The sequence below is a fragment of the Corvus brachyrhynchos genome, unplaced genomic scaffold (genome assembly GCF_000691975.1).
Source record: "Corvus brachyrhynchos isolate BGI_N302 unplaced genomic scaffold, ASM69197v1 scaffold162, whole genome shotgun sequence".
In the NCBI taxonomy this organism is placed as follows: domain Eukaryota; kingdom Metazoa; phylum Chordata; class Aves; order Passeriformes; family Corvidae; genus Corvus; species Corvus brachyrhynchos.
Window position 1 is genome coordinate 2,389,433 of NW_008236696.1, and position 26,806 is coordinate 2,416,238.

The 26,806-nt window shown below is 38.8% G+C and overlaps 1 long non-coding RNA gene across 7 annotated transcripts in view; it reads left to right on the forward strand.

The window, feature by feature from the left end:
• LOC108444862 overlaps positions 1-26,806 on the forward strand; it is a 111,303-nt gene extending 84,497 nt beyond the window's left edge. For 2 of the 7 annotated variants that reach the window (XR_001859565.1, XR_001859570.1), the window contains 4 exons: positions 8,011-14,471; positions 15,116-15,212; positions 16,384-16,567; positions 19,410-20,663. This is a non-coding gene — a long non-coding RNA (uncharacterized LOC108444862). Of the gene's footprint in view, positions 1-8,010; positions 14,472-15,115; positions 15,213-16,383; positions 16,568-19,409; positions 20,664-23,271; positions 23,437-26,758 lie in introns of those variants that run through there. The other 5 variants (XR_001859569.1, XR_001859568.1, XR_001859566.1 and 2 more) reach the window with 5 other exon arrangements.

The following is a 26,806-nucleotide window of genomic DNA, read 5'->3' on the forward strand; positions in this document are numbered from 1 at the left end:
CTGCTGTTCCTACAATACCTGGGATGCACAGTGACACGTGGTTATATTTGCCTTTGATATTGCCTCAAGAAAAACATTAAATTTCAGTGGTTTCCCCACTTTCATAGCTCAGTCATGGCCCTCCACTTGCTGTGTGCAGGTTACTCAGCCTTGTTAGGTCCAGTACTATGTGAATGTGTATTTTGCTCTCCAAAAATATGAGTGCATATGGGACAGTTGTCCCTGAACAAATGCAGAAGTTCATCTCAGCACCCAAATACTCTGCAAATGTGCAAGCAACAAAAGCATAGGAGCTTGCAAATGCTTTATATTGCTGATTTTTGGATAAGCATACTTTTTTCTTGGTACTTAATACAAATTAACTATTTCATTCAGGTTTTATTGACTGGCTGTTACAGTGATTAGGAAGTTTTGGGGTCAATTTAATGAAAAAAAAAAAAGGACTGACTTTTGGCTTTGCTTCTTTGGTCAAAAGTGAGTTATGGTCTCAATGCACAAATCTGAACACAAAATAAGAAATTTGTCTTTGTTGGGCTTTGTATGTGGAAAGAAATGAGCTTCAGCTGGTGTGGGATTTGGTAAAATTAAATATGCCTGCTGGGGAAAGCTGTTATTGGATATTATAAGAAAAGATTGATTTCAAAAAGCTCAGACTGTTGTATGAACAATCACTGTAATCAGTATTTTTATACAGCAAAGGCATAAAAATTCCAATGAAAAAGTGAGTCTCAGTTTTTTCATAGAAACAGGATTCCAAAGCACCTTGAGAAGAATGAGGCAGGTGCCCCAGGGTTGACAAAGTGATGAGTTGTCTGAACAAGTGAACCAAATTTGCACATTGCTTGGCATGGCTACAGCTTCTGTTACCTTTTTAGCCATCTTTTTTCAGTGTTTTTTTGTGAACAAGATTTTATTATCCTAGATGAAAAGCATATTTCATACCATATCTTGATTATTCCTAAAACTTTAACTTCCTCACCTTCAGCTTTACACAGCTTATAAAAGATAATTGGGCTGCACTCACGGAGACCCTATGCACTTGGATGTGCAGAAAGTTATTTTCCCCAAATAAAGCACGTCACAGCAGACTGGCTGGGTTGTCATGTTGTTTGAACATTTATTGTGTTCTGAATAAGCCTGAAGTGATCCCTAATTTTTTTTTTTTTTTTTTTTTTGTAATCTGAGTCAGATTTTGGGGAGATACTCATTTACTTTCACTTAATTGTGTTGTTGGCCATGAGAGGGATAAAACCAAGAATTTAAGTCTTTGGCAGCTGTGCTTAGCTAGAAGTGCAGTTATAGGTTATAAAAGTAGACTAAGGATCTGTTAAAAACGGTTTATGTGTCGTGTTTGTATGTCACACATCACTTCATTTCTTATAAACTCAGAATTATAATTGTGGACTGTGAGCCATAATCCATAAGAAATATACATAGATATTTAAGATTTCTAACAGAAATGAAGCATGACAGTCGCAGAACTAAAGCTGATTCTTGTAAGAATAATAAATCCATGGAAATCATAGAAACACAGATCACTGCACAGATATAACCAATATAACAAACCAATAAGCATAAGGCTGCCCAGGGAGAAGAGTGATTATGAAGAATAACAAAGAACTTATGCTAGTCCAAATTCATAAGAAAGAGAACAAAAGAAAGTGAGTATGAAAATTGACTTGAACATTGGTACTTTGGCACTAAAGATAATTCCCTCAGGCTGCTGTCCATCTGATGCCCAGTTTATGTCACACGAACCAAGGTCATCTTAACAAATGTGCAACATATTCATAGCTAACAAGACTTGTAACTTGCATTGTTTGTTGTGTTTCTATGATGTTTATTTAACTGACTGTATTCCATTAAAATTAGGCTGTGATTTCATAAGCTTCAGAATTTGTTGCACTTCTATGAGTTCCTCGCCTTCCCTCCCAGTAATTTTTTATTTTAGTTATTTATGGGAGGAAAAGCTGAACTGCTCATGTTTCTAAACAGTCGTAGTAAATGAAAATCAATTGTGAGTACTGTGACCACCTTCAAAGTCTGCATTAGGCTGTTGGGGAACAGGATATTTATTTGGTCATCCCTTCGGCTCTCGGGATCTTAGAAAGACACCATTATTAGCATAATATCAAACACAAAAACAAGGCTCTATCATAGCCATAATAAGTTAAACTGAGTTAGCTTTCTCCTCCTCCTTTTCTAGGATATGATTTGTTGAAAATGCATGCATGCTTTTCTTGTAAGAAGGCAATGCTTTTTTCCAGTACTATGGACAAAGATTGTAATGTGTGGGTTGCTCATCCAGCTCGCTCTGCAGGTTTGGCCTATTGGACTCTAAATCTGACCTGATATTTTTGCTTTCTTCAGTACATTGGCTTGCATTTAATGCCTCATCGCTTTTCCCTCATGATTTCAATGGCAAAATTTGCTCAGTTTTCATTATGGTAAAAATTCCTTTAAGGTTATGGATAAAAACAGAATTTAAAGTAGTATGGTGATATTAAAGTCTCTAACCGTTAGAGATGAATAGAGGAATATTGGGAATGTTCCCACTATCTGTGCTGCAGGAAAAAAAAAAAAAGTATATGTACAAAGTAGAGATACAAGAAGGTTTTGGAGGGCAGAGAAAACGTATTCCAGTGGGAGATTTCTGTTGAGCTTCTAAAAAAAGAAAGTTAAGCCTGTATAAACACCTTTCTGTGAAGAAAACATGAAATACTACAGGGTTCTTTAATCTACCAAAGAAACATATAGCAAGAACCAGTAGCTGGGAGCTAAAGCAAGGCAATTTCAAATTAGAAATAAGGCACATGCTGTTGCTTTTTTCTCTGTTTCACAGAGATGGTAATTAAACTTTGGGGCAGGCTACATTGCAGTAGGAAAATGGTAGACGTCATCTCTGGAGACTTTCAGATACAGTCTATATACTTTCTGAAAGTTATTTTTTGGCTGAACACAAGTAATGGGGGGCTCAATATCAGAGGTAATTGGATGGAATATAAGTATCTGAAACAAAAACTCAGTGTAGATGAACTAATCTCTTCTCCTGGCCTTAAATGTATGAAAATATAGATTGCTTTACTGCAATGTGTTTGTTTCATACACCTAATTGGTTTTCTTTCAGGGCTCAAAAAACTTTAGTCACTGCAGCTTGCATCACTAACCTTTAAGAATTCAAAACAATGCTCTTTACTGCTTGCTGAATTGTCACACAGTATATGTCTCTAAATCCATCTGAATGTGCAATTTCCAACTCCTGATTAGCACCAGGAGCCCAGTCAAGGATGACAGAACAGCATCCAATTTTGTTGATCTCTACTACAATTACAACAGACAAAAGCTGCATAAGGGCCATCCTACATCTTAAATCTTTTGAGGAAAAACTGCTTGAAAACATGTTATATCACAGGGGTTATTGATGGGAGTAGGGTGATTGACAGGAAATTCTGAAAAACCCAAACCTTTCTAGGATGAATTACAGCACAAATATGTAACCCACAAAGAATGGACTGACTTCAGTGTCAATCTTTGTGGATGGATTCCCCACAAATCACTGGGTAGAAAGTGCCACCAGACATTTGCAGTAGCTCCAATCCCAGAGCAAGATGCTTTCTGGATTCCAAGGACACAGTGCATATATTGATTTAACTTTTCCGTATTCTGCCTGAGCGAGTCAGAAATTGCACTGAGTTGGATGTGTGACAGTGAGAGTGTTCAGACAAATTGGTGGGGTGGGGTTACACCATAAACTCTTTGTGTCCAAAATGCCCTATCAAGGAGCTCAGAGGATTGTTTTCTGAGGAGTGTCAGCTATGGTTGCAGTGCTGGTTTAATACAAAAATGTGTGCACCTACTCTGCCTTAACCCCCGCTCTTCTTCCTTACGCCCTGTTGAATTTACTTCCATCAGCTCTTCCAGAATGTGATTCCCCTCTCCCAAACACTTTTTGGTTTGATTCACTTTGTCTCGTCGGGTGTTTATCTTCTTCCTATTTCTGATTGCCACTGATGTCCTTTCTCCTAGAAGATATATTCATCTATTCATATATTCGCTATTTTTTCAGATTTTATTTATGTCGGGTCGGGAGAAAAATATAATAAATTACTGTGACTGTGGAGTGCTCACAGGAATAAATTGTCAAAGACTTTTAATAAAATTATGCTCTCTTCTAAGCTAGGGTCTTTGTAAACAAAGGCATTATACAGAATAAAGCTTTCCTGCCTAAGCTCTGATGACAGGTCTTGAGAATGCCATGCTTTGGTTACTCCATACTTAAACATGGATAGATGATTGACAATTGGCTTTTCACAAGCCCTGTGTGTCTGTAAGGACCTTTTCCTAGTCAATGTTGCTTTCAGCCCTAACTCCATGGACTCATTGCTCCTGATCCAGATTTTGTCCCAGTCAAGACAATGTGAAGAAGAGGGAAAAATGCCAGCAGTGCTTTAACTCCCCCAAAACAATTCCCCTTGAAAAGTAGAGCTGTAAAAAAGAAAAAAAAAAAAAAATCAATCTATCAATCCTCACTAATCTGAACCTTCAATCCCAACCCAATCCACTGTGTGGGGGTGACCTGCCACTGGTCGAACTCCTGAAGTTCAGAGCAAGTGTCCTCAGGTTCCAGTTGTCTTGCATGTTTGAATCTCAGTTCACCTGAGAGTGCAGTTAATTTTTTAAGCTCTTCATTAGTTTGATTCCTAGCTCACACATCTTGTTGCAAATTGAATGCATTATCTCCTTTTTTCACCACATGCTATTATCTAGGTACTTCTTGGGTAAGAAATTGTCTCTATTAGCATTTCTGTCATGCAGAACAGGCATTCTGTCAGTGTTGGCAGCTCTTTTTTACTACAGGTCTCAAATGTGAATTGAATTTTATATAAATTTCATGCTGTGACTTAAATTATCTCCCTTGAAGAATGACTACCTGTAACACTCCTTTTAGTGGAGAGTCCTCAAAGAATCCCAACTATGGGACTCATAGTGGAGTTAAAAATCAAGAAGCAGGTTTTAGGTGAAAGAACATTTTATCCAAAGCATTTGTCACAGTAATTTCAGCTGTTTCCACCTTAAGGAGGAAGGTTTGCTATGATTTTTTAGAGTTCCAGGTTCTTCTGCTGTTCTACATTCCTAAATATCAATTCCCAGGTGTGAAACTTGGCACTAAGTTGTTAAATCCTTCAGCTTTTAAAGCGTCTTCAAAATATCCTTCACGTGTAAGGAAGCATAATTTTGGAAATCCGATCAGCAGCACATATGGTGTGCTGACTGTAGTTTTTATACCTCAAACGCCCGCAGAAGACATGGGAGAAGCCCAGGAGAACCTTACATGGATTTTTAGTGCTGTCCAGAATTTCCCCCACAGAGAATTGGTGGTATCACACCACAGACACCCTTTAATAGTTTTGTTCCCAGAAATCCCTCTTTTGAAAATTAACAAAGGCCAATAACTTCTGTCTCCTCTTTCCTGTAGAGGAAGGAAACTGAAAAAGCAGTTGGAGGTTTGTGCACTACAAAATGATAGCATAGGAGCATTTTGAAAAACGTTTTTAAAAATGCTTTTATCATGTTAACTGGTACAGCATCCAGCACAGAGTCACAATCATGCTCCCTGTTAAAGAGAATTAACTTAATTCATTTTCATGTTGTGACCTGCAACAGTTTAATTTACCTGAGAGCATTCTTCCTGTTAATACAGGCTGGATGGAAACATGATAACTTCAGGTTAAGTTAAGTGTCTGATTTGTGATGCAGTTTACCTCTGCAATGACTGCACTGTTCAAATTAATTAATACCAGATCATTATCTTTAGATGGCAGGCAGATGTTGAGGTTATGGTGTTTGTGAACCTTAAGCCTGTTTTTTTTTTTTTCTGGGCAGATCACCAGCAGTTGCTGTATAAATTGGAGAGCCAAGGTCTAGGCCTTCTGGCAATCAATTGGTTTTGTAATTATCTTAGTAATAGTTCTCAATTATTATTCAGTAAAGGTCGTCTTTCTTCTGTTAATGGGTCACAACACCCCTAGGGATCCAGAGATGGGCCAGTTCTCCTTTTTATCATGTAAATAACTTGCCATCTGTGTGCCACCAGGTTCATCTAAGGCAGTTCTGAAAACACTGATTATTAATATCAAAGCTGCAGATTCTGACAGGATTGTAGAATTGTTTTTAGATGTTTTTAAAGATGGGCTTTTTTTCCTAAAATTTTCAAGACTCTTATTAAATGCTGTGGACAGCTTAGTGGCAATTCTCTTCAAATAATACAAAGATTAAAAATACAAACTTATTTTTTTTTAACTAGACCACGTGTAATCTACCTGTTTATCTCTAACATATATCTTCTACTTTATTCACAAATTATGATGTTTGGAACACATGTTGAAAATGCTTTTCCTTTGAAAATAGCCACAATCTGCAATATTAACATTCAGACAGGTTACTGATGCACATGGAAAATTTCCCAAATATTGAAATGTTTAAATATTTCCAAGTCCGTTATTTTGAAATCATATTTCATCCTTTTAGTATTTTTATTAATGTGCTATTCAATATAACTCCTGTTATATTCATTCAGTAATATTTTGGGTTTTCACTACTGTAACACTGGCTGGTACAGTACTCTGCCTTTCCTTCCAGTGGCATTAGTAGTTAACAAACCCTGATACCCTTTTTTCCACCCCATCATTATGACCTGCCTGCCTTTATTTCTGTCCCATTGTATTTATTTCTGCCATGTGATTGCCTGGGGGAAGTTAGATTACCAACCAAAGTTACTGGACTTGAACAGAACTTTTTAATTCTCTTCTCTACATCATGTTTACATTGCAGGCTGTGCTGACAATGAATAAAATGAAAAAGTTAACAAAACTGATAAAGTCATCATTTGCTTCTACTCTGTTGCAATAGCCATGCTGTAATTGGTGCTGTTTCATATAAAATTACCATATAAATTGTGCCATCCAAAGCTGCAACATAAAGAGTAACAGTATTTACAATAAATGGCAAATCCCTGTTAATTATTGATAGCCTAATAAACACACCATTATAATTCAGTCTTATTATTCATTATCAGTAATAACTCTTATTTTCTATTCATTGTGTAAGGATCAATTATGATTAACTGTTCTAAAAATGAATAGTCCACATGAATGTTTCTGTTTTCAGGGCTTTTTCCATTGAAGGAAAGGCTTTCCGTATTAAAATGCTCTGTTCAACAGGACAGAACATGACTGTACCTGACGAGCTTACAGACACCAGTATCCTGATCCTGGTGTCTGTGAAAAGCTGCTATGAGCTCTGTCAGAGACACTGGATGATTTTGCTTCTTTGGAGGCCATTACTTGGCCCAAAAGTAGTTGACTTATGACCTTGGATGTTCTTGGCCTTCTTGGCCACCTGGGCAAAGAGCAGTTTACCTGTAATAGTAATGAAGTTTTGCTTTACTGCTTAGCAATGTCAGAGAGCTCTTTTTAAAATAAACTCAGCCAAAAATTCATTGAGGCATCATCATAAATCCCAGTGGCTTCAAAACTTAATTTTGCTGGGGAAGGAGGCTGAATTCCAGGCATTACAATGACAGTGTGTCCTTGTGTGGATCTACAGAGCGACCATCACGTGTACTGTGAATGACGATGTCTTCTCCAGAAATGCTCCATTTATTGAGCCCTTGGTCTTGTAGTATATTTTAAATAGATGCAATCAGCCCAGTCTTTCTAGGCTGTATTGCCAGAGTCAGGACTTTTACCTTCTGGTGTTGGTAGTGTCACTGCAGGCTGTAGGAAGGACAGGACTAGAAGTATTTGAAGCCAGCACTATTCCCTTTTTCTACGAGGCTTTTGATTTTCAGACCTCTCTTCCAAGCATAACTCAACTGCCAGTTGTCACTAAGAAACAGCACTAGAGAACATTGATTTCTCACAATGCAGACCAAATTCTTTCCTTCTTTGTTTCAGTTTTTATTTTTCTGACCAGACTTTGGCTAATATTTGGCTTTGTCACTCGTTTCAGGTTTTTCATGCGCAGGTAACTCCACCATATCTCCTGTTAGATGTTAAATGCTGCAAATTCCATCTGTTATGAAGTGCAGAGACCATCAATCACTGTCCACCAGTGCTCCTGGAGTGTGCCCTAAGCGTGGCACACTTGGAAGTGCCCTGAAGTTTTCACAGTGACTTTAGTTGAACACAGGGCAGGAGAATGATCACTGTGTGCCAAGGTAAGGCCTTCCTTCAGATCTGACTGGATTTCCCACTGATTTATCAGTGGGGGTTTAAAGTACACTGTCTGCAGGCAGCATTCTTGAGTTATCCAGAGTTTCTTGGCACAGAGGAGTTTCTGCATATCCACTTTTTGTTTGACAAGGGTTCTCCACTGTCTTTCCCCAACTGCCCACTTCAGAATTTAAAATATCTGTAAAATGCTCTGTATTTTTCCATGATGTGCCAGTTCTCACCAGCTGTGATTTTCCAATACAGTGATGCACTATAAGGCAGCCAACTGACTTGTAAAAGGATATGAGTCTGTGTGCCAAGGAGAATTTAGCATAATGATTCAACTGCAAATATAAAACACAATTTCAAAGAAGGAAGAGAAGAAATTCAAAATGTATATAAACGTGATATGTATAAATATTTTTTATTTTGTTTCAACTAACATCTTACTCTGCCGTGTGTATGGCATCTAAGACACACCGAACATTTTTAGCATGTAAGAAATAATTCATTTAGTTTATGGACACAAAGCAGTGTATAAACCATGTAGCTAAATAAATGCTTTGTTTCCAATTCTTACATGCATTCCACTGTGACATATCTGGAATTATTCCAGAAAGTGTTTTCAAGAGAAGTCCTGCCAGCAGAATGAAGTTACAGCAGAAGCCTTGGGTAACTCGTGGCACCTCTGTCAGCGCAGATGCTGTAGTGCAGGAGGAGTGTGGGTTAACACCACGCATGTGCCTCATGTTCACACCTTTCCTCAAGCTGTGCAAGGCCATACCAAAGTGTCACTGCCTAAGCACTGCTGCCATTGCCCAGGCGAGGAGTCTCACAGGCTTGGCTGCAAAAGCCACACCTTCGTATTCAGGCTTTGACACATCTTAAACAAGAGCAGAATTGCTCTCTCTTTAACTGGTCAGTAGCCCTTTGCACGGCATCCTTAGGCAGCTCTCCCAACTCCCCATGAGGTAATTAAATATTGATCTTGCCCCTTTTACAGATGAAGAAAATACTCATGCTGTGTTTCAAGAAAAGATCATTTTTTTGTGGTGTCGTGGCTCAACTCCAGCCAGCAACTCAGTTTCACAGATCCTCTTCTCACTGCTCCCCAGTGGGATTGAGGAAAGAATCAGAAAAGTAACAGGGAGAAAACATGCAGGTTGAGATAAAGAGAGTTTAATAAGGAGAATAAAAGCACACAAGCAAAGCAAAATGTGGAATTCATTCCCCATTTCTCATGTCCAGGCAGGTGTTCAGACCTCCTCAGGAAAGCTGGGCTCCATCACTGCTAAGGCTGGCTTGGGGAGGCAAACCATCATTCTGAATGTGCCCCCTTGCTGCTTCTCCCTCAGCTGAGCATGACACCATGGGGTATGGGACACCCTTGGGTCAGTTGTGGTCAGCTGTCCCAGCTGTATCCCCTCCCAAATCCTTGTGCCCCCAGCCCCCTTGCTGCTGGAGAGGGTGAGGAGCAGAAAAGGCCCTCGTAGTGTAAGTGCTGCTCAGCCATACCTAAAACGTCCCTGTGCTATCAACACTTTCCAGCAAAAATCCAACACAGCCCCACGTTAGCTCTGTGAGGAAAATTAGCTCTATCCCAGGCAAAAGCAGGACACACAGTCTGTTAATCCAATTGATATAATTTTCCAATTAAGGTACAATTAATGTAAAATGCACTATAAATACTAGGTAGGAGTGAAACTGTGACCATCTACTGTTGTTGAAAATGTTCTATGAGCTCTATTATGCCATTGTAAAATAATTCTCTAAATGTCAGTGATGTGAGGAGCACAAACAAGAAGTTGCTGTTATTAGACCTGCTTTTATTATGCAGCCTAACTGAGAGCAGTATTGTGTTTAAGAATAAGCAGGGAAGTAAAAAATTAGGGATTTTGATCACAGAGAAATGTGCTTTACCATGTGCTGTAAATATTACTGAGGCAGCAGCATGCCTGCTTTTCAGAAGCCAGAAAATGAACCAAACAAAGGGAGGAATATCATGAATCGTAATTTGCTGAGAATGCAAACTATTCAATGTATTTTGTCTTTTTAATTTTATTCCTTTGTTTTATTTTGTTTTTAAGTAAGGTAATATACATATTTTGATCACTTTGCTGGAACCTCAAAATATGGAAATATAGCACCAATGAGGCTTGAAACCTCCATCAAACGCCTGCTGAAAAGTGTCTGTTGCTGGCACAACTGCAAGATCTTTTGCTATTTTTTCAACTAACATGTGCAGCATTTCCCACCTAGAGCAGGAAATGGTGGCTGCTTGCATAAACATATATTTAAGGCTTAAAAGAGCCAACTTGGAAGTTAGTCCAGCTGTTGGTGGTTATAGAGGAACGAGCATGTCGGGAGAGAAGCTGCCTGTTCATCAGCTCACTGTGGCAAATTTGCCTTTGAATTCAGCAAGGCAATAGTTAACCTCTCACTCCCCTTGCAGCTAAAATACAGCTCTGGTGCAGTGCGTTCCTGCACCATCCTCCACGTTGCCTTTTGTGTATGGTATAATTATCAGCTTCATTATAATAACTCTTGCATTTAAGTATTATACTTACCCGAGGGCAACCTGGAGATTTTATATCTGCAAGCCCCATTTCATCCTTCTGTAATAAAACTCTACACAGAACATAGGGTGGCACCAGGCAAACATCATAATGTCTAATATTTAAAGGATAAAGGATGAAGACTGTGATATACTCTTGCAGAGAAATGAAGACTGGTAGATTGAAGGCAACTAAACTAGTTAAGCCCAATATATAATTATTTGGCAATTTAAAGACTAGATATTCAATAAATATTTGCTTACTTATCAGATTAAACAATAAATAAATTAGTCTTCATAACAGAGGAATGATAAAAAGTTTTTTCTTTAATTTCACATTCCCACTTAAGATTTTCATATAAGCAGATTTTGATAACCTGGGAATGCAGAACTGTGCAAGCTGTGGGAAAATAGCAGCACCAAGGAAGTTATATTTTAGTTTTTCACCACAGAGGTAAGTTCAATAATCAGGTCAGCTTTCCTAGGAGAAAAGAAAGCAAATAAACCAATAAACGCAGCCTCCCACCTGAACTTAATTTGATGCAGATGAATGAAATATCAGCAGGCTTTTGGACCTAAGTGAAAGGCAATACTTTTTGTTGGGAGATAATTTTTTGTTATTTTACACTTCTAAGATTTGAAACCTGCCTGAAAAATTGAACTCAAATATAGGTCTTAGTTTTTAAAATTATGTTTTTCTTTTATATGAACACAGGAAGCTTGGGATTATCTAATTTTATTGCTTTTGTGATTGTAGGAAAGAAAAATCGGTAACTTTATGTGCTATATTCCTGTGCCACATACTAGATTAATAGCAGCAGAAGGTCATTATCCAGGCAATTTTAACCCATTCCCAGTGCAGTCCTTTGGGCCTGTCTCACTGGGGACACTCCTGTAATGTATAGCATTCATTTGAATATAAGCCTCTTGTTTTAATGATGTTGTCTTCTTAAACCATGAGTTGTAGAGCTGCTGAATATCAAACATTGTTCAGTACACCCTGATGTAAAATATTTCCCTCTCTGGTGGCTGTGCCACATAACAAGTGTTCGAAAATCGCATGGATGTGGTGCTAAGGCAAAGGGTTTAGTGGTGGACCTGGTCCTGTAAGGTTAATAACTGGACTTGGTGACCTTAGAGGTCTTTTCCAAGCTTAATGACTCAATGATTCTCATCTGGAATCTGCACATGCACCTTCCCAGGCAGCTGAATACAGAACTTGTGCTTTTCCAGCCCCTGTGTGCCTGTCTCTACTTCTCCCTCTCTTTTCAGCTAAAGTGGCTTTCCCTGGGTGAACTGTCAAGGAGAGCGGGGTCCCCAGTTCTGCTGCCCTCTGGATGGCTCCTCTGCTCTCATCTCAGAGCAAAGGCAGCCATCCCTGCGAGCCCCAGGTTTTGAGGGAAACCAAGGAGGTAACAGAGACCATGGCATTAGGGGCAAGTGAGGGCTGAGGTGAAGAACTTCAATGGCAGTAACTCTGCTAGCGGGGAGACCAGGAGCTGGAGGAAGAGGAAAAGCACAGAGGAGTTATTTTATTCTGAAAGCCCGCTTATTGCATGTACAAAAGGTGCAGTTAGTATCATAACACTTGGATATGCTGTGGTATATTTTCTAATATTCATAGTGGGAAAGAATCAAACTAATCCCCGTTCAGTCCTGGCAGTATGGAAGTGCCTCCAGCAGCCAGTGCAAGGGACTGAGGATGGAAACAGCAAAAAGCCTTAAAATGCCTCTCTAACCCTGTAATGAGCTCATCCAGTGCCCCAAGCCTTTCTAGGAAGGCAGGTACACCCAGCACTCGGCACACTGGATGCCATGGCTGGCTGCACTTGCTGTGGGAGCTTCATAACACTGACAAATGGCCTGGGGGATTTCGTTAACCAAGAGCATGAATGATAGCAGAGCTAATGCACACTCTCAAACACTCTGTGCTGTATTTTGGGGTTTTTAGTGGTGTAGCCAAAGTGTAAAATTGGATGCAGGGCTTTTAAATCTTCCCAATAAAGGGAAAACGTTGTCTGAAGCCATGGAAGCTTCATATCCACTGGCATAGCAACTAATGCAGTTTGCTTCTGAAGTACTGCCCTGAAGTATCTTTAGATACTCAGATATAAAATGTAAGTACGTAACCTGCTGTAAAAAGCTACAGCAGTGCCCTTGGCAAGCTTCCCTGGCCTGTGGAGGGTAATTACAAGTGGAACACAAACACAGCTCCAAAATTGACCTCATTAGATGTCCAGCTTATTCTCATACAAATGCTGTGACATCTACCCATTGTTATAAGAGTACTTGTGGTATCTTGATGGAGAATTTTGTAACCTAATCAGAGCTCACTTGGCAAAAAATAAAAAAAAAAGGAGAAGATACTTTTCCCATCAGTTCCAAGAAGGATTTAGACCCGTACACAGCCCTGCCAGGCCCCAATTTCAGACTGCTCTTATCCTCCAGGTCAGGAGGGCAGCTGGAGAGGTGAGTAAACCAGAAGGATCAGCTTGTTCTGGATGGAAACATGTCTACAGCAAAGGCCAGCTTGGAAATACAGCTTTGTGTTTCAGCCAAAAATCAGACAGAAATGGTCACAGCTGAAATGTTACATCAGGCCCTCGTAACTGTCACAGCAAACCACACAGCTGCTTCAGGTAAAATTGTGAATGTTCCTGTCTCCTTCTCATCAGTGCTATGGTTCCTGCAAGTGCCACATGTGAAAAGGAAGAAAAAAGAAAACATCTGCATTTTTAAGATGCTTTCACAATGTTTTAAGATAATTTTGTGATTGGGGTTTTTTAGGCATTTACCTATGCTTTTAATGGAATTATGGGATTTATGTTGTTAGATCACCCTCTTTGTCCGCATCAAATGATCTTTATCATGGCTAATGCTAGGCTAGTCAGAAATGTTTAGCAGCAATGGCTTGTGCTAGAATCATGAGTTCCCAAATATTCTCTGGAAATACAGATGTTCTGATAAAAACTTTAAAGCAGCTAGGTTGCTTTAAGGACTTTAATAAGGAGTTTATAAGAGAAGATTATGGAGAAGAGGGAAAACAGATCCAACAAATAATCAACTCAGGTGTGGATGAATGAGATTCAGGCATCATTTCTGCAGACAGAGTTTTGGCACATATGCAGAGAAAGAAAATATAATTCTACATTACAAAAATTATTGGACAAGAAAATGAGCAATTTTATACAGATTTACTGTTTAAAAATTGAGGTGAAATATTTGTAGTTAAACATTTATGTAAATGAAAGCTGTGTATATATCTCTGTACAAATGATGAAGGTGACCCTGATTTAAGTCATTCCCAAAAAAAAAAGAAAAAAGGAACATTTAAATATGTAAATCAGAGATGACCTAAGTTTAGGGAGGGTTATCAAAAATGTCTGTTATCTTTGAACATGAACATATGCTCACTATGCTAATTCTGTAGGCTCCTTAGATCAAATGCTGGCGTATTTCAGTGTTTTGCATTGCTTTAAATTTTGACTTCAGATTTCATCCACAGTTTTCTTTTTTTTTTTTTTTTTTGTAAGTTTTTTTCCCCAATCACCAAATGCCAAAGTGAGAAGAACCACATGAAGGGAGAAATTTTCCTGTGTTTCTCTGTTAGACTTGAGAAGTTGCATCTTGCTGAACACTGCACTGAAAACAGTCCAGAAGAATATGAGACCAGAACCTGACAACTCCATAATTCATAAGTAAATGTAATGTATCACAGAGCATAAACTTTATTTAAATTTCCTTTAAAATGCATGCCTTTTAAATGGCTAAGAGCAGAGAGCCCCAAATTTTCAAATAGATTGGTGGCTCAAGGTTGCTGGTGTCTATATGTACTTGAAGTCTTTGTTTTAAGAGATGATATCTGTCACAAAAGAAAACTATGATTTCATGTATTGAAAAAAATTCCTTAGTTCCTGATGGTCCAAGAAAATTTCCTGCAGGTTTCTTCCTGAAAACTTACTGAAATACAATGAGAAGATTAAGTTTGACTGCAGCTTTAAAAATCTCATTACCATTTGGGTTTTTTTTCTTTGAGATGACTTTGTTAGCAGTTTATATTTTCATTTCTAACATAATCCACAAAACATTTTCTTATTGGTTTAAGCACTTGCATCTTCATTTCTTGTGCCCCCCAAGAGCTCTTTTGTTAAGGTGTAAATATGTTCCTAAAATAATGAAAATGCCATTATCACCCTTTTTTTCATTTAGCTGCCCAGGAAGGTAACTGAAAAGGCATTTAGCTAAAAGCATACTTTTAGTATAAATAGATAACATTAACACAAGGATCTCTGCAGATCATTAGTCTGGTTGTTCTCTTATATGCTCTCCCTTGAATTTTGTTTACCAGAATACAGTGTGAGATAAATGGCAGGCACATCTGTGAAGAGAACTGGAAGTTTTCACTCATTGCTCACCTCTCTCTCGGCACTGAACTGATCCACAGAGTGAGTATTCATTATATCCTTATCTCCAAGCTGAGGAACAGCCCTGTCTGAATCCTGTATGGCTGAATCCCAGCAGAAAAGAACAGGTGACTTAGTACTAAGTGATATTGTAAAACTGCTGCCTTGTGTTTGAAGAATAGAAACCACAGGAGGTTCTAAATGTTGTAGCATGAATCCTCAAACTCTTTATTTTTTACAGAGTGGTTGCATTGTCCACACTCTGTTCTTGGAATGTTCCGCAATACCTGCAATGATACATTTTGGGAAATGGTAAAAACCCTGGAACAATGTTGTAAAAAGATGTCAAAATATTTTACTTAAGAAAAAATGTTCTGATTTTTTCATACTTTTTGAGACTATGGTATTTTGACTTTTTGGTAGAAAAGATTAAAATATTTGCTCTTTGAATGAAATGACTAATAGGGATTTTATATGTGTAAGTATCCATTGCTTCCCTAGGTAAACTGTCCTGCTGGCTACCTATCTGTAATATACTCCTTTGAATTCAAATTTGTTAGCATTAGCTTCTAGCCATTGCATGAAACCAAACTATATCCTACCCTCTATACCAACCATAAAAACGAACATTAGTCTAAAAATTTTACAAGAGTTTGCAAAATCAGCCAGGCTACTGGTTATTGTGGTGGTGTTTCAAATTTGAAAGCATTTACAAGTAATTTTGATATCAAAGGCAATGGCTATTAGGAGCTATGGTGAAGTTTGGCCTTGTAGGGCAGTCTTGTTACCTACCCACATGCAAATGAAATAAAGCAAACAAGCCTCAGCATCTCCAGTTAAAAAACTCAACTCTGATGTTCTGTTGTCCTTTAAAACAATTCAGCAATGCCTCTCTAGCAGAGGGCTGGGTATTTTTTGGTCAGCTAAGGGCCAGTCAATGTTCTTTGACTCAGGTTGTACTCTAATCTTGGGTGCTTTATGAATTTAAAGAGACCTGAGGGAGATTTGTGGAAAATGACTTGGCATTTTTCCATTACTGCTAATAGCATTAGAAAAGTGATGAATTGTCACTGGAGGTTTTGATATTTCCTAATAAAGAAGACAATCTGCAAGCAATACTTGCAACCAGCTGTTGCTATTTATGGTGCAACTCCATTTAGTTTAAGAGCTGTTTGTTTTTCAGCACTCAGAGCCTCCACTATCTTTTTTACAGGCTGATCCATCCAGGTTTGTCATCCTTCCTGTATCCAGCAGTTGCTTTTGGAGTCAGAAGCTGCAGGAGACAGAGTTGGGATGTATGTTCACGTTTCATATAAAAAGGAAAAAGCAAAGCAGGAAGGAGAATTGTCACAGGTTTCTTAGCCTCAAATACTTGTTAAACTGACTAAGCTGTTTGGGTAAGTGACATTTGTCCAGGTGATTGCTCCCAAGCTGAGGGTCCTGTAATCTGAGGGTCAGTGCAGTCAGTGATGAGAAGGTTCAGTTGTATTATTTTATGGTCTCTGTTTACAGCAGGTACAACGTTGCCCCTCGTTTACTCGTCATGTAACGCTTAAATAGTTTGTTAAATAATGTGGCTACATGTCCAAAGTTTCTCACAAAACCAGAATTTCATGAGACTTGAATAATTTTCATTATCATGTTTTGTTCACTGGTAATAGATATGACGAGAAGGAGGAGATTTATACCTTTTCCCCGTCTGTGAGAAAGAGCTAAACTAATGTATGTATACTTGGTCAAAAACCTTTTGAATTACACCTTTCTTGGTTAAAATAACAAAATCTAGTGTGTTAAATCCCTGACATTTATGAAAAAAAAAGTATATTGAATTTTCTTCACCCAAAGCCACTTGTTTCCAAATTTTCAAAGCATTTCATTTGAAAACTTTCTAAGGACATTCCAAATTTCATTTTAATTTTAAGCTAATTAAGTAATAATGTTTCCAGAGAAAAATACTCGTATCAAATGAATTATTTTAAGTTTTTATAATAAACATAGGTTATTTCATGTGTCACCTCACATTGGACTGGGAAATTTCTTTCCATTTATTCCTTATTTTTAAAAAGTGGTGTGAATGTGGTGATGTTAAACAAGTCAGAGCATTATTTTTAATAACAGAGTGTGTTATTATTCAATGGAAGTGCCAAGAATATATGTTCCTCACAAAAAACAAGACTAAACAGTAAACAAAGGATATTTCTAAACATTCATCTGTGGACAATCAGCTGGTTTTGGTGTTTAAATTGCACTGACAGTCCTTGTCCAAATAAAAAATGGTGTCTGTTTAGACATAACCTAACCTATGGAAAAAAATTGGAAATACTCTATGACCACTGAAGAGTTAACACTTTACCTTGCTGACACTCCCTTAACACAAGGTAGTGTGTCTTGATAGAAATTGATCCTTTGGTAAGGCTAGAACAAAAAAATGGAGAAAGCAACTCAAATTAACAGAATAATTTAAGGACATTTATAGCCCATTTTCACTGCCACATTGTGCCAGAAGAGCAAAGCAGCAGAAGTGATAAATAGATCATTGATTTTTATCCCTTTCAGAGCAGCTCTTCTAGTATTTTTAATGAAACATTAAATGATTGTAATGTAAACTGTAACAGAATGGCATAGTTTTATACTTTCTTAATTGGATGCTAATATCCATGTCAGTATTTGCATGAAAAGTGGTGTACTAAGCCAAAATATCAAGGTTTTTAAAACTCATAATCATTCTTCTGCTGATACCATCTGTCAGCTTAATCTTCACCTCCCAGAATTCAAGGAAGCAGGTGCCTTAGGGGGAAGGAAAAGAAAAATTTAGCAGTTGTGAAAGTACAGTAAATTGAGTTTAAACCATGGGCTTGAAATCCCATTTGATTATATAGGCCTTATTAGTTATTAATTGTCAAAGTTGGAAAATAATTAAGAACTGCTGTTGGGGCACTGTCAGTCATCCTCCCTGAAGGAGCTGTGGGACCCACTGCAGGAGGGATGGAGAGCAGCACAAATGCACGGCTGGCACAGCAAACCCCTGATGAGGAATCATGGAGCTGCCTTTGAGAGCACCTGGAGCACCTGAAATTCCCTCTCCAGCAGTGAAAATCTGTGTCCCCTCTGCACTGCAGTGGAGGGGATGTGAAGGAGTCTGAACTGTGGGTGCTTGTGCTTCATTTTTCACAGAACCATTTGGGTTGGAGGGATCTTAAAGATCACCTCAATCCAAGCCCCTGCCATGGGCAGGGGTCCCACCAGCTAAATCCAGTTGCTCAGAGCCCCACCCAACCTGGCCTTGATTCTCCTTTGAGCTTTTCATTTTTACAGCCCTCCTGCACATTCATAACCTGCATAGAGCTGTTGTTTAGGAGAAGTCACCTTGTACTTGTCATTTCTATGGCACACGTCCCTTAGTGCACCATCAGACATCCAATAAGGAAGCCAAATCCTCAGAAAAACACGGGAGGAGTGGAGCTGGAGAGCACATCACCTGCTGCAGCCTTTTCTGAAAGCAGAACATATGTGCAAAGCAAGCACACATCTCGAAGATTATCTCAAACCTCTGCAACCCTGCAGGGGCTGCAGGCCAGTGTTCTCCTGACAAAAGTAAGAGGGTGCACGTTCAAACCTCTCCCGCTGTTAGCAAATCCTTGAACAAACAGCTACTTCACTAGATTGCCCTAAAGAAATTCCAAAGCCATTGTTCTCTCAAAATATTGCTGCTGTTGGAATTTCAGAGACAAAGGAATGCATCAGCCCTGTAAGGTCTGTGTCTGTAGAGCAGCTGTACCTCCACGAGTGGCACAGGTGGGACTTGGCTCCTCTCCCCTGCCAGGGATGGGCTGCAGGGAGGGAAGGCACAGGCTGAGCTCTGTGCCAGGAGACCCTTCACGAGCAGAGTGCTGTGTGTGAGCCCAATGTGCTCCCTCCACCTCACTCATGCAAAAGGAATCGGCTTCACACACTCAAGTTTGCAAGCAAGCCCATGTGCAGTAAGTGGGAAAACAAGTAAGAATTGCTTCCAAAGTGCCAATCTAAAAAAAAAAAAAAGAAATCAAGTAAATAGATTTTATTTCATTTCTTTCATATACTTTAAACTAGTATCAGCACTGAAAAAAATATACAAGGCATTTTTAAATGATTTTTTTTTAACAAAAAAGAAATCAAAGTGTTTTAATGTTGAAATGCTTCCATTTTGTCTTCCCTTTTATTTTTTTTTAATTTAATTTTCTTTCTCTTTTTTCTCCCCAGGGAATACTTGCAGCTTTTCATACTGCTTTGAACAGCTGGTCAGAGGAAAAGGAAGAACTAAAAACTTTATCTACTGATAGCTATTGTGCTGCCTTGCTAAGAACCTGCTGCTGTGGCCTTGCTTGCTTGCAAAGATGTGCCACAAACAATTCTAAAAAAACTAAAGCAGGATGTAAGAAGTGTGCAGCACATTCATAGGAGGTGATGTTTTCAGGAGTCCCCACGGCAGCACCTGGGGAACCTTGGTTTCAGGTTTTCCAGCTGGGGCATGAGGTACAGTGGGAGGAGTGTAATCCAAGGAAGACAAAGGGGAGAAGAAATAATCTTCATATGGAAAAATCTTATTTTGGCATAGAAAATCAAAATTATTCCAACAAAATTTTCTTCCAGCCTCTGGAATCAATGAGCACCCATGGCCCTCTCCAGCTCCTAACAGGGCAGAAAATATCAGACAGGATCAGAGCTATAGCACCAGGCAACTAAGCTTTTTTTCATTAATTCTATTTTCATAATGTCCAAAATAAAATTAAGCATGTGGTTAGCTGAACAGGGTGGGCACGTTGGCATGAGGAGAGATACTGTTAGGTTCTAACTTGCAAAGTGGTCTTTTTTTTGCCCCAGGATCTAGTTTATGTATGTTAAATCTTTGTACAGAACAGCTTGCAAATTTGAGGTTTCATAAGGTCTTTGTATGTATGTGCATACATATATATACATACATATTTATTTATGTATTTATATAAAAGGCATTGTACTTTTATTGTACTTTGTAATATACATTTACCTGCCTCCCCACATCTCATATGAATTTTCTGAATTATTTGCCCTATGTTCGCTTTTCTGTGATTCCAGAATGACTCAAAGTGATCCTACTGAGCAAATTTCGCAGAGTCAGAGTCCTCAGATTGGTGTTCTGGTAAGTCAGTAGCACAAGACTGAGTTTTAGAGTACTTTAGAAAATGGGATCCCTATTTTTCTTTTCTCTTTCTTCCTCCTCACCCTTCATTCAGTAAGGAATTGCAGATTACCAGAGGGAGGGGAGTGTTTCATGTCTTTCCTTGTAAGTTGTTTTAAAGCTCAAGTAGTTTATCCTACTTCCATTTATTAAGACAAGACAGCATCTAAAGTGCACAGAGACACATATTCATTTAGCAGTGACAGGTTAACCAGGCTTTCTAAAGAATATTAAACTCTGTTCAATGTGTCATTCTCCAGGTCTTTGTTTGGTCCATTATGGGGAATCTGAATGAGGAATTAAACTCCCACATCAGATAATAGTCAGTGGTTCTGATGTGAGAGAATTTCCATAATTTATCTGCCAAGGTGAAATTCCACCCAGGGCAGAGGACCTGAGCCAGAGGAAGGCAAACCACATCAGCCTGGCATGAGTCTATTGAAGCCTCAAACAACATAAATGCCCTGGGCTGCTCCTTCCAAGGAAACTTTTTTACTTCAAGACATGGAATCACCTCCCTTCTGGAGAAGTTAATTGTGGTTATACCAAAGGCCAGATTAATTTCATCACCATCTTACCAATCAAAGTTGGGTCAATAAGGACCAACATGCTACTTCAAATAATAAAATCCCTTACAAGGGGAGGAATTATTTGCCCTCCCTTTGAAGTATTTCTCTTGGGAAATTAAATGAAGAAGGGCAGAAAGTGACACCATCATCTATTTTATAAATTCTAAGTGTCTTTTCATATTCATAAGCCTTCAAGCCAGAGTTTCTTGTCTTTTCCTGTTGTTTCAAAGGTGATTTGAAACTTTTCTTGTGAGCATGCTGGTCTTACTTTTGGGTTTCACCTACATATTTCTCTAGAAGTCCACTTTAACTCAGAACCTGGCAAGTAATTTAGCACTTATTTATTGAAACATGTGCATGAGCCTTAAAACCACCAGACAGTTGCAGCACAAACATCTGTCTTTTCAAAAGATAACACCCTGTCAAAATGCCCCCGAGCAGAATCTCTTCCCTTGGTTTGAAGTAGAAGCAGCAGCAGCTACAGTAGTTAGAGAGCAAGTATTTTTGGAAAGATGACAGCTGGGTTGTCAGACATTAATGCTGAATTACACAATGCTTGTGTGCTACAGCAGAGATGTAATAAGCAATTATTCTTACATTATCATATATAGGGCTGCCAAAGTAGTGTCTGAGAGGCAAGATAAAGGGCTTGGGGTCTGTACTGGTTCTGTTGATGCTGGGGGGTTTCCATCAAACGATGTTCAGTCTATTTTCAGTCTTGTCATCTAAGGAAGTATCAGCTTAAACATCTGTCGTGGCAAAAAGAAATCAACGAGTGGCATCTCCAAGGCAGAATTATCCCCAGCGTGAGGACAGCAGGCAAGCTAGTTACTGTAACTGCTGCTGATCAGAAGTTAGCTTCTTCATCAGCAGATTTAGTACAGAGAGTAAAATCATATTTACTTAATCTTCAGTGTTGGGAGTGTCAACAAATTTCATTGTATTTCACATATGTCATTTTTACACAGTACTGTTAAAAAGATCACTGCGGTCTTCAAAGAAAGTAAGAGGTCTCTGGGTAGTATTTATTTAGATCTTTTCTCATCTGGAAAGAGAAGAAAAAAGAACTCCAGTCAGGGAGAAGGATGAGCAAACATATTGAATAGCTTCTTTCTCAGAGAAAACAACCAAGCAAGCCTAGGGCTGGAAAAGAGATGACTCAGGGTGATATGACACAGGTCTGTGCAATTATAAATAAAGAAATTAAGAGAAAGGAATTGTTCCCTGTTTCTCAAAATAGAAGAAGAAGAGGACAGCAAATGGGCTGTTCAGGTTACAGGTTCCAAACAATCACAAGGTCATTTTCCAACATCCTGTTAAATGGTTAGTTTAGTTAAACTAGTTAGTTAAACAACTAGTCAAATTCATGGCTATGAGCCAGAAATATATTTGAGGTTAAAAGTCCAGCAGCCAAATGGATGAAAGGAAAAAACTCCATAGAAGACTTAGTAGGTGTAATTTCTGCCAGTTGCAAAGTCTTATCCTTGTAATTTTTCCCTAGGTATGCATTGCTAGAGAGTGGCTAAGACCTGACGTGGATGATCTCATGCTCTAAATCACAAGGCTGGAAATTTAACTCATTGCAATTGTCAGGAAACCACTGAAGTCAGGTGACCCATGCAGATTTATTCTGAGGGCCTCTCTATATTTTTGACTATCAGAGAAAAGGAAAGACCTTAGGAAAACAAAAAATATGAACAGAAAAGGAAAAAAACCCGTTATTTTAAAGTCTTTTCATTACCTTAAGATGCCACATATTAGAAATTCTATTTGAAATAGTTGTGTGATTTTCCAAGAAGCACCATTCAACAACTGCTACATCTCACCTCCTGGCAAAGCTTAGATAAGGACAGATGTGACTTTGCTAAACCAAGCTAGGGTGTTATTTTCAGTCAGATTCCTCAAAAAAAAAAAAAAAAAACCAAACCAAAACAAAAAAAAAAACCAAACCAAAACAAAAAAAAAAACCAAACCAAAACAAAAAAAAAAACCAAACCAAAACAAAAAAAAAAACCAAACCAAAACAAAAAAAAAAACCAAACCAAAACAAAAAAAAAAACCAAACCAAAACAAAAAAAAAAACCAAACCAAAACAAAAAAAAAAACCAAACCAAAACAAAAAAAAAAACCAAACCAAAACAAAAAAAAAAACCAAACCAAAACAAAAAAAAAAAACCAAAACAAAACAAAAAAAAAAAACCAAACAAACCTGGTTTCTTAGATTTCATAGATTTCAGCTCAGATTAAGCAGTAACTCAGCTGGACAGGCATGAAAATAGTTGAATCCAACACAATTAAATAAATTTACAGTCGTTAAGAAAGATCAGTGTGTTTCCAGTTGGGGACCATGCAACACCCAACTGCCCAGATACTTTTGGGAAGAATGAAGGGTTTCAAGCACAATAACAACTAAGCAGAAGCATTACTTAGACTATCCAGTGAACGAAATGTGGCTTATGCCATCTGAAGTCAGTTTTGTGTGGCATTAACACATAAATATTTGGTAAGTATGTCACTGAGAGTCACTAAATATTGTTTCTCCTGTTAAACAGGATCTGCTTCCCCTTTCATTTTGGAGAGACTAAAACCAGTGAGATTCTTCTTCACTTTCACTTTTCCAAGCTGAGAGAGAACTCTGTGGTGTAGGTGTCTGTCCAGCTGTGGAATTCAGATCACGGATTCCTAATACCTCTGTTCCAGCACACCTGTTTTCCAGCTGGGCTCTGGCTTCATCCTTCCTCTGGCTGACCCACATTTGGGCTGATAGCTGCCCAAGGACAGTCAGCAATGCCAAATATCCATTCAAGGGAGCCTCTAATGAATCCCCATTGTAATTCCATCAATTGTGCAAAGTACATGGATTAAAAGCTACTTGCCACACAGGTGAATGTTTTCTGGGGCGTGTATTTATTGGTAAGAAAAACTGACTAGCAGGGTACCTGAATTTTATTCACAGCATCTATTCATAGCACATAGACACATTCTATAATTGTAGTCACTATTAAGAAAAATCAACAAAAGGCTACAGCATTATCTGAGCTTCTCCAGCAATTTCCTCTCACACATTAGGCATGCCTTATTTTCCTTTTGTTGTCCAAGGAAGTATTATTTGTATAAAGTTCCACTGTGCTTTAAATAGTTCTCTAGCCGTTTTTCAGCGGAATTAAGAATAAAATTACCTGTTAGTGAACTACTGTTATTCCTTTGTTGCCTCAGATTCTCAGTTTCAGATGTGCTGGGGTTAAAAAAAAGTCCTCCCTAACTCCCCCAAAATCCTCCAGGGAGTCCCTGTCACATTTAATCTTTCCCTGTCTCCCTGTTTCTCAGGGTGTCTTCTGAATAACAGCAGTTATGTCTATTTTATTTGCTCTTTCTCTTACACACACCCAGTTGAAGAAAAGTAATTGAAACTCTGGCATCTCACCTTGTGGTATCTGTGTAGTTTGAAGCAAGGTGTATCTAAAGATCAAATTTCTGCTTATCAACAGCATAAATGTGATCCTGAGCCTGGAGACATCAGTGAACTCTGCAGGAGTTCACTTGCTGAGCAGGTGTTCATGGCCCATCACAGGAAGAGGGATTTGGGGTAGAAATAGCTTTCACCTCTACAAACTGAGTAGCTTTTTGCTGCAATTTGCACCTCTGGACCTACCGGTCAGTACAGAAACACCCAGGTTACTCTGAATGAGTCTGCCAGCCCAGGCTGAACACAATGCTGAGGCACCAAACTGCTGTATGTGTCCTTCCTGGATTTTGCTGTAAGACATAAACTGGGGATGCTGCAGGAGCTCTGTGTCTTGCCACACTTGAGCCACAGCAGCTGCATCTCTTTCTATGTCATTATACATAGACTTCTGCCTTACCATCAGAAAATTCTTCCCATTTTATACAAAACCGACCATTTGCTTTCAGCTATGCAATTTCGTCTTCTTTTTTTTTTTTTTAAGTAGAAGCTTGACTTTTTTTAATGTAAACTTCTAAAAATAAAAATAATCACCAGCGTTAAGCAACCCCCTACAGGAATGAAGCAGAAACAGGCCAGTCAGACCTCATCAGACAAGACAGTCTTCTGTTGAGATAAACCACCCTGCTATTTCCCAGAAATTGAAGTATCTCATGGAAAACATCCCTGCATCTGGAAACAGGTCTGAGCCAGGATTCATTAGACTGACTTCCAGAAGGGGGGAAACTTTAGCCCTGGGAAAGGCTTTGAAGCACTTGTGGCTTCCAGGCAGCGCCTTCCTTGTGGCCCCTCAGCAAGGAGTTTCCTAGAGGCTGTGGGCAGCCCTGTCTGCAGGTCACCCCTGCAGGGGAGGGGCTGACAGAGCCCCCACCCTCCAAACCTGACCCTGTGTGTGGCTGGGGGTGGGGGAATTCTCCCCAGTTCTCCTGGTGCCAGCTGTGGTGTCCCAGGTCTGCAGAGCTGTGAAATTACTGGGAAGATCTCTGGACATCTGTCTGAGCTGCCCAGGATTTTGGAGAACAACTTGAAAACATGTTTTACTCCTTCCATACCTTCATGGAGAAAAATTTGGTTGCACCAACAATTGTCTAATTTGAGGTCTTTCTATAAAACTGCTATGCTGGATGGAACAATTTTGGACCCTGAATTGATCAAAGAATTCTATTCCCTAAACATCTCCAGTGCAGAGCTGCTCTTGTTTCTAATAGTGTGTGCTTACATCCTCTCCTTGCATTTCTATCGATAGAGACACTTAAAGCTGATATTTTTTTTAACCTAGTAATTGAATGTTAGGCTTCTCAAAGTCTTTTCCAGGGATTTATGCTTTAATTTCATTCTCAAAACCTCACTCTTACTAATCAACAGTGATACTGGGATATTAAAAAGTTAATTCGGTGATGATTTTTACTAGTCCCATCTTCTTTCAGAACCTCACAAATTATCATTTTGTTATTATGGTCTGCTGGAAACCTATTCTTAGTGTGAATGATAAGACAGGTGTTTGTCATTTTGAAGACTCCAGTAAAGGTATTTTAAGGCAGTACTTAGCAGCATAAATTAAGTGTTCTCTAATAATCTATGTGGAATGTTCAAGAATATTTTCCATGCAATTATAAAAATAGACTAGGGAAATTATCACACATTCTCAAGATTGGATTACATTTTTATGTCTTATAATAGAGCAGTTAATTTCTGGCTATTTCTTCCAGGACCTAACCCCAGTTGCTGGCTCTTTCCAGAGACACAAATGGCACAGACAGCTAAGTTAGAGTGGCATCAGTGTCCCAAGTAGGTCTTGGGATGTTTGTCCCATTGCTTGGGATCACTGTGTGGTGGGATGTTAGTGGTTCCAGAGGGGAAAAAAAAAGTCACAGTGAAACACCAGCCAGAAAATGGGTAATTAATGGATGGAAATGTTCTCATGCTCCACCTCTGACTGCTGACTTTCTCTGCAGTATATTTTCTTCTGCTTTTGCCCAACTCGTTTTGTGTTTTACTGTATCCAGTGAAACAGGTTGGAGTGTTTCCCTTGTGAAATCAAAATGAAGAAACTACACAGCCTTGCTGTCAAATCCTTTTTTTTTTTTTTTTAATTTTCCCTTGATTTGAACTCTCCTATTTACGCAATTCTTCACAGTTCTTTGTATTTCCATTCTAAGTATTTCCTATGCAAACATGGCCTTAAAATATCTGCTGGCTGCTTTCCGTGCCTTATGTTTTAGCCAAGCTATATCTAAATTACCTTGAATTTCTTTTTTTAGCTCATGTGAATGCTTACAATTCTTTGGTTAGGTTTTTTGCAGGGTGTTTTAATGTTGTGCTTTGCCATTCCTCTCACCATCAATGCCCTCTCTCCCATCAGCAGCGAATTTACGGCTCTGGGATGTCCAAGGGCAGCTGCTGGGTCACA